General features: G+C 36.8%; 1 pseudogene; it reads left to right on the top strand.

Moving 5' to 3' along the window:
• The first annotated feature begins 6,448 nt into the window (after positions 1-6,448).
• Positions 6,449-11,098, top strand: part of LOC126069853 (synapse-associated protein 1-like) — a 56,266-nt pseudogene continuing 51,616 nt past the window's right edge.

The following is an 11,098-nucleotide window of genomic DNA, read 5'->3' as shown; positions in this document are numbered from 1 at the left end:
AATTTTTTTCATTTTCACCTTGAACTTGGATATAAGCAATTCATAGCCTGTTCTATAGTCAGCCCCTGGCCTTGTTCTGACTGATGGTATTGAGCTTCTCCATCATCTTTTCCCACAAATGTAGTAATTTGATCCCTGGGTATTCCATCTGGTGAGATCCATGTGTAGAGCTGCTGTTGATGTTGTTGAAAAAAGGCATTTGCAGCGATGAAGCCATGGTCTTGCAAAATTCTATCATGCTATCTCCAGCATCATCTTTCACCAAGGCCATAGTTTGCAACCAGTGATCCTTCTTCTTTGTTTCTAACTTTCACATTCCAATCACCAGTAATTATCAATGCATCCTGATTACATGTTTGATCAATTTCAGACCGCAAAAGCTGGTAACAATCTTTAATTTCTTCATCTTTGGCATTAGTAGTTGGTATGTAAATTTGAATAAATAGTCATATTAACTGGTCTTCCCTGAGGGCACACGGATATTATCCTATCACTGTAGTTCTGGATAGATATTGCAGTGTTCTTTTGACAATGAATGTGACACTGTTACTCTACAATTTCTCATTTCTGGCATAGTAGAACATATGATTGCCCAATTCAGAATGGCTAGTACCACTCCATTTCAGCTCACTAATACCTGGAATATCTTTCTTAAAGTGTTTCATTTCATTTTTGACAACTTCCAATTTTCCTCGATTTATATGTCATACAGTATATGTTCTGATTATATAGTTACATTTTGTAAAACATTTATATTAATAACATTTCACCCATACAGATTGAGCCTGGGGAAGGCCAAGCACCTCTTCTGATCTGACAGCTTTTCCAATTCAACTTATCAATAGTAACACATTAAACTTGTTTCTAGCACCTTTCTTCTTACAAGGCGAAAAAACACATCCTTTGTGATCTTCCAGTGACCTTCTGAGAAATCTCAAAGTGAGTTTTAGGTGCAAAATATATTATTTAGGATTTAAGAGGCCAAAGCATCAAATTTTTCAGGGGTTTCAACACTTAACTGTACTGGATCATGGGCTACTGTGAGCAATACTTCCTACCTATTAAATCAAAGTAAAAATTAAAAATGTTTAAAGTGTGCTAGAAAGTAAATAGATTATAAACAACATTAGCTCTTTTAAAAGGGGGAAGGATTTTCTTTTGACCTTTTAAATTCTCCCAACTGGAGTAAATAGAGGAGCCCTGGTGACACAGTGGTTAAGAACTATGGCTGCTAAGCAAAAGGTCATCAATCTGAATCTACCAGCCACTCCTTGGAAACCCCATGAGTCAACTCTGCTCTGTCCTATAGGGTCACTATAAGTCAGAATTGACTCAGTGGCAACAGGTTTGGTATTTTTTAGAGTAAAGAAGGGGTTTTCTTAGGCCCTTTTACCATTCAGGAAGCAAAAGAAGTTTCTGTTGTCCCACCCAATTTCAAATAGCACTGCATTACAACCTCCATTCTAACGCCATCCTTTTCTGCTTCATTATCTCATTTCTTTTTTGTGTGTGTGTGCTTTAAGCGAAAGCCTACAGCTAAAATTAGTTTCTCATGTAAAAATTTATACACACATTGTTATGTGACCCTAGTTGTTATCCCTATAATGTGACAGCACACTCCTCCTTTCCACCCCAGATCTCCTATGTCTGTTCAACCAACCCCTCTCCCTTTCTGCCTTCTCATCTCACCTCTGGACAGGAGCTACCCATTTAGTTTTGTGTATCTACTTGAACTAAGAAGCACACTCTTCACAAGTATCGTTTTATGTCTTATCTTCCAGTCTAATCTTTGAAGAGTTGGCATCAGGAATGGTTTTAGTTCTGGGCTAACAGAAAGTCTGGGAGCCATATCTTCTGGGGTCCCTCCAGCCTCAGTTAGACAATTAAGTCTGGTCTATTTACTAGAAATAGAATTCTGCACCCACTTTTCCCTTGATCCATCAGGGACTCTGTTGTGTTCTCTGTTGGGGCAGTCATTGGTGGTAGCTGGGCACCATCTAGCTTTTCTGGTCTCAGGGTGACGGAGTCTCTGGTTTATATGGACTTCTTCCTTGTGCCTTTGATGTTCTTCATTCTCTTTTGCTCCAGGTGGGTTGGGACCAAATGATGCATCTTAGATGGCCACTCTCAAGCTTTTAAGACCCCAGATACCACTCATGAAAGTGGGAAACAGAACATTTTCTTAATAACCTTTGTTGTGCCAGTTGACCTAGACATCCCCTGAAGCCTGATCTGCATACCCTGTCCCCTGCTACACTGTCCCTCCAAGTGTTTGGTTGTGTTCAAGAAACTTCTTAGCTTTTGGTTTAGTCCAGTTGCGCTGACTTGCCCTGTATTGTGGTCCTTTCCCTTCAGCAAAAATAATTCTTGTCTCCAATCTAGTTAGTGAATACCTGTTCCTCTCCTTCCTCACCCTGGTAACTATGAAAGAATGTTTTCTTCTGTGTTTAAAGCTATTCTTGCATCATCTCATTTCTTAACTGTTTTCAGTTTTCTACCCTGCTGGAGAGATTTTCTCTACTATCACCTCTATAACCTTTGCCTTGAAAATCAACTTAGCTTCCTTCAGAATCTGTTTTTCTAGCATAACTTCTTGTGGAAGGACGAGACTGGCTGTGCCATAGGTTTTAAATCTTATCTCTGCCCTACCTCAGGATCTTCTCCAAACTCAGCTAAGCCTTGCTTTGATTCCACCCCCACACATTTTTTCAGGAGGAATCTCTTGACTTTGGATTTGGGTTCGGACTGGCCAGAATCAGAACTTCGCTCATCTCTTGCCTTTATTTTTTGCATTAAGATAACCACAACCAAAGTAACCAAGAATCAAAGCTTCCTCATTTCCCTGTGAAACATTTATAACCCTATACATTCATATAAAACTCTTAAAGTACAGTGTCATAAAGTGACAAAATGAACACATTCATTAACAGACCCAAATATATATATGTTTTCTGTGACGTAGAAAAAATAAAGAGCTAAAGCACCTAGATTCAGGTTATAATGAATATCTATTAATTTATTATCAGACCAGGGTTTTAAGTTACCTAAAGATTTTTGATATTATCTTCAAGTCCTTATAACACAAAACTTAATTACTATGGAAATAAAGTTTGTCAGAATTATGATTTGATTTGATTAAGCACAAATATACATTTTTCGTAATGTTAAGTATGTAGTAGAAGGAATGGAGGTCTTTTCTATCAGTATACTTGTATAAGTTAGGAAAGATCCCGACTAGAATAAAATGCATGCTTATATTTTACTTAACAAAGGTAACTCAAAACACATAACTGTTTTTATTAAAGCCAAGATTGTTAAACTAGCCTTTTGCCAAGGATTTATCTAAGTACATGAATTCAGCTTTTGTTTCTGTTTTCTAATTTTTGAAGCTCTTATGGACTTTTTAAAATTTTCTCCAGCTTCAACTTGAACTTGCATATGAGAAGTTGATGGCCTGTTCCACAGTCTGCCCCTGGCCTTGTTCTGACTGATAATATTGCATTTTTCCATAGTCTCCACAGATATAGTCAGTTTGATTCCTATCCTTTCCATCCAGTGACGTCCACATGTATAGTCGCTGTTTATGTTGTTTAAAAAGGGTATTTGCAATGAAGAAGTTGTTGGTCTTGCAGCTATCTCTGGTGATGTTTCTTTCACCAAAGCCATATATTATGACTACTCATCCTTCTTCATTTCAAGCTTTCACTTTCCAGGCTCTAGTAATAGCAATGCATGCTGATTGCATGTTTGAATAACTTTAGACTGAAGAAGTTGGTAAAAATGTTCATTTTCCTCACCTTTGGCCTGAGAGGTAGGTGTGTAAATTTGAATAATATTGTATTACCTGGACTTTCTTTTAGGTGTATGGATTTTATCCTGTCACTGACAGCATTGTACTTCAGGATAGATCTTGAAATGTTCTTTTTGATGATGAATGCAACACCATTCCTCTTCAGTTTACCATTACCAACATAGTAGACCATGTGATTGTCTGATTCACAATGGCCAGTGCCAGTTGATTTCAGCTGAAGAATGCCTAGCGTAATGATCATTGTACATTCCATTTCATTTTTGATGGCTTCCAGTTTTCTCAGACCCATACATCTATATGCCATGTTCTGATTATTAATGGATGTTTACAGCTGTTTCTTTTCATTTTGAGTCATGCCATGTCAGAAAATGAAAGCTTGACTTCATCTATGCCATTAAGTTCAACTCTACTTTGAGGAGGCAGCTCTTCCCCAGTTGTGTGGCTTCCAGCCTGAGGGTTTCATCTTCTGGCACAATATCAGACAATGTTCGGCTACTATTTGTAAGGTTTTCACTGGGCAGTTTTGTCAGAAGTAGACCACCAGGTCCTTATTCCTTGGCTGTGTCAGTCTAGACCCTCCACTGAAACCTGTCCACCAAGGGTAACCCTGTCAGAATTTGAAATACCGGTGGCAAAACTTCCAGTATCACAGCAACATGCAAGTCACTGCAGTACAACAAACTGACAGACACATGCTGTATTTGGTTTTTAATTTCCTTAATTTTGGAAACTTTAGGAATACTCAATTTATGTAAGCGCTTATTTGTCTTTAAACCTACCAGAATCAAACTCTTTGAAGGGAAATTATAATCTAATCTAATTTAATACCTTTAAAGTGCTGTGGACTTTAAAGAACCTTTTCTTATTGTTGTTAGGTGCCATTATACATATCAAACCTATGTATAGCAGAACAAAACACTGCCTGGTTCTGCACTGTCCTCCTAATTGCTGCTCTGTTTGAGCCCATTGTTGCAGCCACTGTGTTAATCCATCTCATTAAGGGTCTTCCTCTTCTTTGCTGACCCTTAACCTTACCAAGCATGATGTCCTTTTCCAGGGACTGGTCACTCCTGATACCATGTCCAAAGTACTTAAGATGAAGTCTCGCCATTCTGGCTTCTAAGGAGCAGAATTGCACCTTCCTCTGTCAGTCCATGGTGTATTCAGAATGCTCTCTCTGGATTAAGACCAAGTTCTCAAGACAAAAATGATACAGAAGGAAAACATCCCACAATAAGTCATGTCCAAGTGTACACTGGCTATTTCTATCAACAGGCTTATAGGGCCTATGTTCTAACCCTGTGATTTTCCTTTTCATGACAATCAACAATAACACAACACTCCTCTTTTTATTTGCACAACTCTTCAGTGCAGTCCAGAGGATTAAAGTGATAAATGGTACTTCATATATCAGGAAACAGGGGAATTACCCACAGCTACATACTTTGCATTAGATAGACTCTGGGCTAACTCCGAGTAGATTAACAAGTATCTTTGTTACAAATGAATTCTCAAAGATTTAACCACTGTATTTAACTGGGCCTCTGTTTCTTTATTATTAACACCCCACAAGTTAACAATGCTGCAAAGTAGTTTAGCAGTTACTGGCAGGAAAAAAAAAAGGTAAGTTAGTAGTTTTTTGAGTCAGTCTTTTAATTTTCGGCATGAGTAAAAGATGCCCCTTGAACTCAAAGGAAGACATCTTTTTTATTTTATGTCACCTGTGGTAGGGCCTCAGTCCTCTATTTCAGTCCCTCCCCTAAAACCAACCTAATAAAATTCCTGATAAACTACTATCACCTCTTTAGATGGACGGAACCGTTTATAGGGGAAGTCACTTAAAAGGTCCGCATTATGTGAAAGTCTCATACTTAATTGTAACTTTACTTATTGAACATGAATTGATTTGTCTTTGTCATTCTCTATCAAATCAGAATTTTATCTATAGGTACTCTTTCATCAGATAAACAAACAAAAAACCTGTACCTCTGAGAGTGTTAAATATCTGAGCCATTCACAGTTTAAATCAGTGAGAGTGATTAAAGAAGAAATTCAGCTGTTCTAAAACTGTTCTGAAGATCAGTCAATGCCCAGGAGTGGAGGAAAAACCTTCTCTTCTTTCTCTCTTGAAGAATGTTGTTAGTATTGCACTTAATTAGACCATCCTCCTTTTTTTTCCTAAGGTGAAAATACCTTTTAAGTTCCAGTTGAGTCACTTGCAAACTAAGAGAGCTCCAAAAGTTATTGGGTATGTTGGAAAGTGTATATTAGCTTTGATGTAAAGTAAAATATCCAAATTGAGTTCTACTGACCACAGTTTAGGCTTCCAGACTTCTATTCAACCAACAGACTTTTATATTAGAATGCAGTAGAGCCTTGGTGGTGGTGATGTGTACCATGAAGTCAATTCCAAATCCTGTGTGATAGGGTAGAACTGCCCAGTTTTCAACGCTCTAATGTTTACTGGTGCAGGTTGCCAGATCTTTTCTCTTGGGGAGCAGTTTTGTGAGTTCAGACTTCCAACCTTACCACTGGCAGCAAAGTGTTAACAATTGCACCGCCAAGGCTCTTGGAGTCTTTGTATGTATGTCATCTCAAGTTTTCAAGGAAGTTAATTTTGTATTATAGTTCCGCTCTATGAAGGTAAGAAATTGTATAGTATTCCACTTCTAATCTTCTACATATTTACTCATTATTATCAGCTAAGAAGTATTTATACAAGTTCTGGTAAAAAGACCAAACTTAATGGTCTGACTGAGACTAGGGGGATCCCAGAAAATATGGACCCCAGACTGTCTGTTAGCCCAGAAACTAAAACCATTCCTGAACCCAACCCTTCAGACAAAAATTAGACTGGACTATGAGACATAAAATGACACTCATGAAGAGCATGCTTCTTAGCTCAAGTAAATATATGAAACTAAATGGGCAATTCCTGTCTGGAAGCAAAATGAGAAGGCAAAAGTGGATGAGAGCTTGTAAATGGACATGGGAAATTCAGGTGGAAAGGAGGAAGTGTGCTGTCATATTATAGGGAGAACAACTAGGGGCACATAACAATGTGTGTATAAGTTTTTGAATAAGAAATTAACTTGAACTATAAACTTTCCCTTAAAGGACAATAAAAATAAAATATACATGTTTAAATTAGGGCTCGCCAAGATTTCTATTAAAAATTTTCATGGGATGTGTTAATTCGGGAAGTAAGGAGTTTTTTTTTTTTTTTTTTTTTAACTAAGAGGAAAGAAGAAACTAGAAAAAAAGAGAAAGTTGCCTTGTTCTTATTCGTAAAGTAGGAATGGAGATTACTTACTGAGATAAATTAGAATTAAAGATTTAAAAAGGGCAAGAAAAGTTTAAAAAAAAAAACCTCCCGGAGGTTATGCTAACAGCCTTTGAAAGAGATTAATGAAAGACTCAGTATGGATAGCCAAGGAGCCTTGGTGAAGCAGCAGTTAAGTGCTCAGCTGCTAACCAAGAGGTTGGCAGTTTGAACCCACCCACAGCTCTGTGGGAGGAAGATTTGAGTCTGCTTCTGTAAAGATTACAGCCTTGGAAACCCTATAGGGCAGTTGTACTCTGTCTTACAGGGTTGCTGTAAGGTGAAATTGTCTCAAGGGCAATGGGTTTGGTTTTTTAATTTAATGGTGGCCACGACCAAGAAAGTAGAATACTGTCAGCAATTTTCATTCCTTATCTCAAGTCCTAATTAAAAAAGACCAAAGACTATAGCTATAGATTCTTAGGTCTTAAGGGAAAAATCACAAACCAAAGGCGTTATATTTGAATGGAAATGTAGACTTTCTTTCTCTAGAGACTATTTAACTTTGCAACTGCTGCTATGAAAAAAATAACTGAATCAGCTACTGAAACAGTACAAAGGATAAAGAAATCAGCAGAAGAAGGGAAAATAGGTGACATCATTGATAAGGTACATTTAAATATCTTTGGAAGTAGAAGTTTATGAAATTCATTAATAGCTAATATAAAGCATTTTTTCTTATGAACTTTACTAGTCCAAAGAGATATAATATATTCTGATAAAAGATAATAACTTTTGAGAATCTTGGTTTATTTCTTTTTGTTCAAGTAGTTATTATATAAATTATCTGATTTAAATATCTTTGACTTTCATCTTAACATGTTCTAAAATACAGTGATGCTTTTGAATTACATTAAGCTTTTCATATTGTGTGTTTAAATTTAAAATATAACTATTTTGTAATATGTTTATGCCTTTACATTATTAGGTTAAGTTTTTAAGTCCTAACCAATTAGGAAAAGAAACTTTTAAAACTGTAAGACATAAGTTTGTTTTTTTTGCAGTGGTGGGTACAGGTCTAGGAAATTTCATCATGTTGTTATTTGAACTAAAGAGGTCATCAGTTAAATTATAAATATATTGTTATTTAGATATTCTTGTTTCTATATGTTGGGATGAGATTCAGCCTTTTATTATTTATGGAATACTAGTAAATTAAATCTTTATTTTTCCATGTGCAAAAATAATTTTTCATAAAGAGGGTTGCTTATATGCTTAAAATTCAAAACATTGGAGATCCCCTCTAAGAAATGGAGAGATATCACTTTTTTAGCATTTTTATTCAAGGAAAATGAGTAAATTGTTTTGAACAGACTTCTAAAATCTTGTTAATTTTTTTTATCTAAAACTAAATTTTTCATGGTAACTTGATTCTTAATGTGTTTTTAGTAGACAATTTTAGGAGATTACCAGAAGGAGCAGACAAAGTTTGTTCAGGAGCAACATATAAAAACATCAGGTATGGTACATGTTAATGTTATGTGACTCATTTTATTGTGCCCTTGTTACAGGGTAGACACTAAGCTTGGGCTCTGAGAGTACAAAAGTGCACAAGTAATAGCCCCATCATTTGGATAGCACCAAGACTAGTCAGAGAGGTAAACCCATAAACCTTTGAAGTTTAAAGTAAGGGAGTAAATCAATCCCTGTAGCTGGAGTGATGGTTGAGGCCAGCCAGTGCCAGCCCCTCTGGGGAGCTCGCTGTGAAGGAGCAAGAGTAAGTTTCATTTCTCACATGGAACATGTTTCTCACCATGGATATTTACATACTAGCAAATGTTGGCTCCCTCCCCATCCTCTTTAGGAGAGCTTCCCAGGAGACTGACCAGTGCCAGCAACGATGGGGCCTGAAAAGCCATGAAGTGTCAGGAAACTTAGCTGATACATCTGTTTACTGACAAATGTTCCTGTTTAAATATTTGCAGTTATAAAGCCTCAAAATATCTGTTCATTGGTGCTCAAATGCAAAAGTAGCCTGGTGTCTTTTAATCTGGCAAAAGTAGTACAAGATAATACAATCAGGTTTAGCTGTGCTACCAATTCAAAACAAATATTATGTGCCTGAGTAAACTCAAAAGTATGAAGCAGCTCTTTTGCACAAAAAAATATACAGGTTAGCATGACTGAATGATTCGTTAGAGGTAGTAAAATTGATCCTAGTTTGGTGGCTTGTTGCTGGTGCCTTTGAGATTAGAACTGTTGGGGTTGGTGAAAGGTTTGGAGGCAATTTCAATTTTGAAGTGTTTATTAGATATCCACACACATAGAACATGTACAAAGGCAGGGAGGAGAAAGCAGGGTGTTTAAAATACCTGTGGAATATCTAGATCAGCAGTGTTCGGGTGCAGTAACCACTAGCCAACTTAGTTTAAATGAATTAATAAATTTATAAATGAATGAACAAAATTTTAAATTCTATAATTTTCAGTCCTTATCTCCAGTCCTAATTAACAAAGACCAAGTCCTGTAATTACAGATTCTTAGAAAGTCTTCTTCAGGAAAAATTCATAAATACAGATCATTGTATTTGAATGGAAACATAGACTTTTTATTCCTTATAGACTTTCTATTGAACTGTGCAACTGCTGTTACAAAAAAGATAACTGAATCAGTTGCTGAGATAGCACTGCATTGCACTAGCCACATTTCCAGTTCTCAATAGAAACATATGGCTAGTGGCTTCCATATAGATCATTTCCATCACTGCTGAAATTCTCTTATTCAGCACCGATGGAAATTAAATGAATGTGGTTTAGTCTCAAGTGTGATGGAGAATTCAGCCCGTTGGTACTGATGATTAGCCAAATCATGTTAAATCTGCTAAAGCAGGGGAGATCCGCTATGAAAAGTTTGTCAAACACGAAGATGTGAGAGATCCACAGTGTGTAGTCGAGGGGTAGAAGGAAGGGAGCGGGCAGTTACCCTGTGCCTGCTGAGTGGCGGGCATTTTTCCTATAATAGCTCATTTCATAAAAGGGAGATGATGCAGTCATCAAGGTTAAGTGATTTGCTGAAAGTCACTCAGCTGGTGAGTAAGGAAACTGAAATATGGCTTTAAAACCTGCGCCCATTTGCCCAAATAAGAGGACACTTGGAGGGAAAAAAGCCCTGGAAGCAAGGAGAAGGGAACTTCCAAGGACAGTGGGACAAATCCAGAGAGATCCAATAATGGCAATGCCCAGGAGTAAGGTACTGTACCAAGTGTGTTACATGCATGAGTTCACTTACCACAGAAACTCTGTGAAATAATTACTCTAAGCTCCATTTTCCAGATAAAGACATTTTCTCAGAGATAAAAGAAGTAGAATGTCCACAGATTTGGATAAGCAGGTGGTTACTGCTCATATTAAAAAGAACAATTTCGTTTTTCTAGGTTGTTGCCATTTCTAGTCTGACATTTCACTTACCTCACTGGATTACACTCCTCTCTTTTTCTTGTGAGCTCCAGATAACAAAGACTGGGTGTTAGTTATCTTCATATCCCCAGTATTTAGCTTCTGACAGCTCATTGAGGATTGGAATTCAACCCTATTGTTAACTGACCCCATTTTGCTCTTTTTTTTTTTTTTTTTTCATTTCCCTTCTGAAAATCCTTTTTCCAATTCCTAATTACCTACCTTACACCCTCCTCATCACTTTTGGTCATGTATCGAGTACAGTAGCTTTTTAAAAATACTTTCTATTTAGAAATAATTTCAATTTATAGAAAAAGTTGCAAGAATAAAAATAGTACAGAGAATACCATATACCCCTTACTTACATTAGTTTTATCCCATTTAGTTTATCATTTGTGGTCTGTCTTATGTACTGGGTCTCTATGTGTGTTTTTGTTTTATCTCTGGACCACTTCAGTGCATATTTCTTTAGAATTGGGAATATTCTTTTATATCATTAAATATAGTTGGCCACTTTGGGAAATTTAAAACTGACGTAATATAATATCTAGAGGTCCATGATGTTCATCT

Source organism: Elephas maximus, chromosome Y, assembly GCF_024166365.1.
Source record: "Elephas maximus indicus isolate mEleMax1 chromosome Y, mEleMax1 primary haplotype, whole genome shotgun sequence".
Lineage (NCBI taxonomy): Eukaryota > Metazoa > Chordata > Mammalia > Proboscidea > Elephantidae > Elephas > Elephas maximus.
The sequence above is the reverse complement of the archived record's forward strand: the minus strand, read 5'-3'. Positions and strand labels throughout refer to the sequence as shown.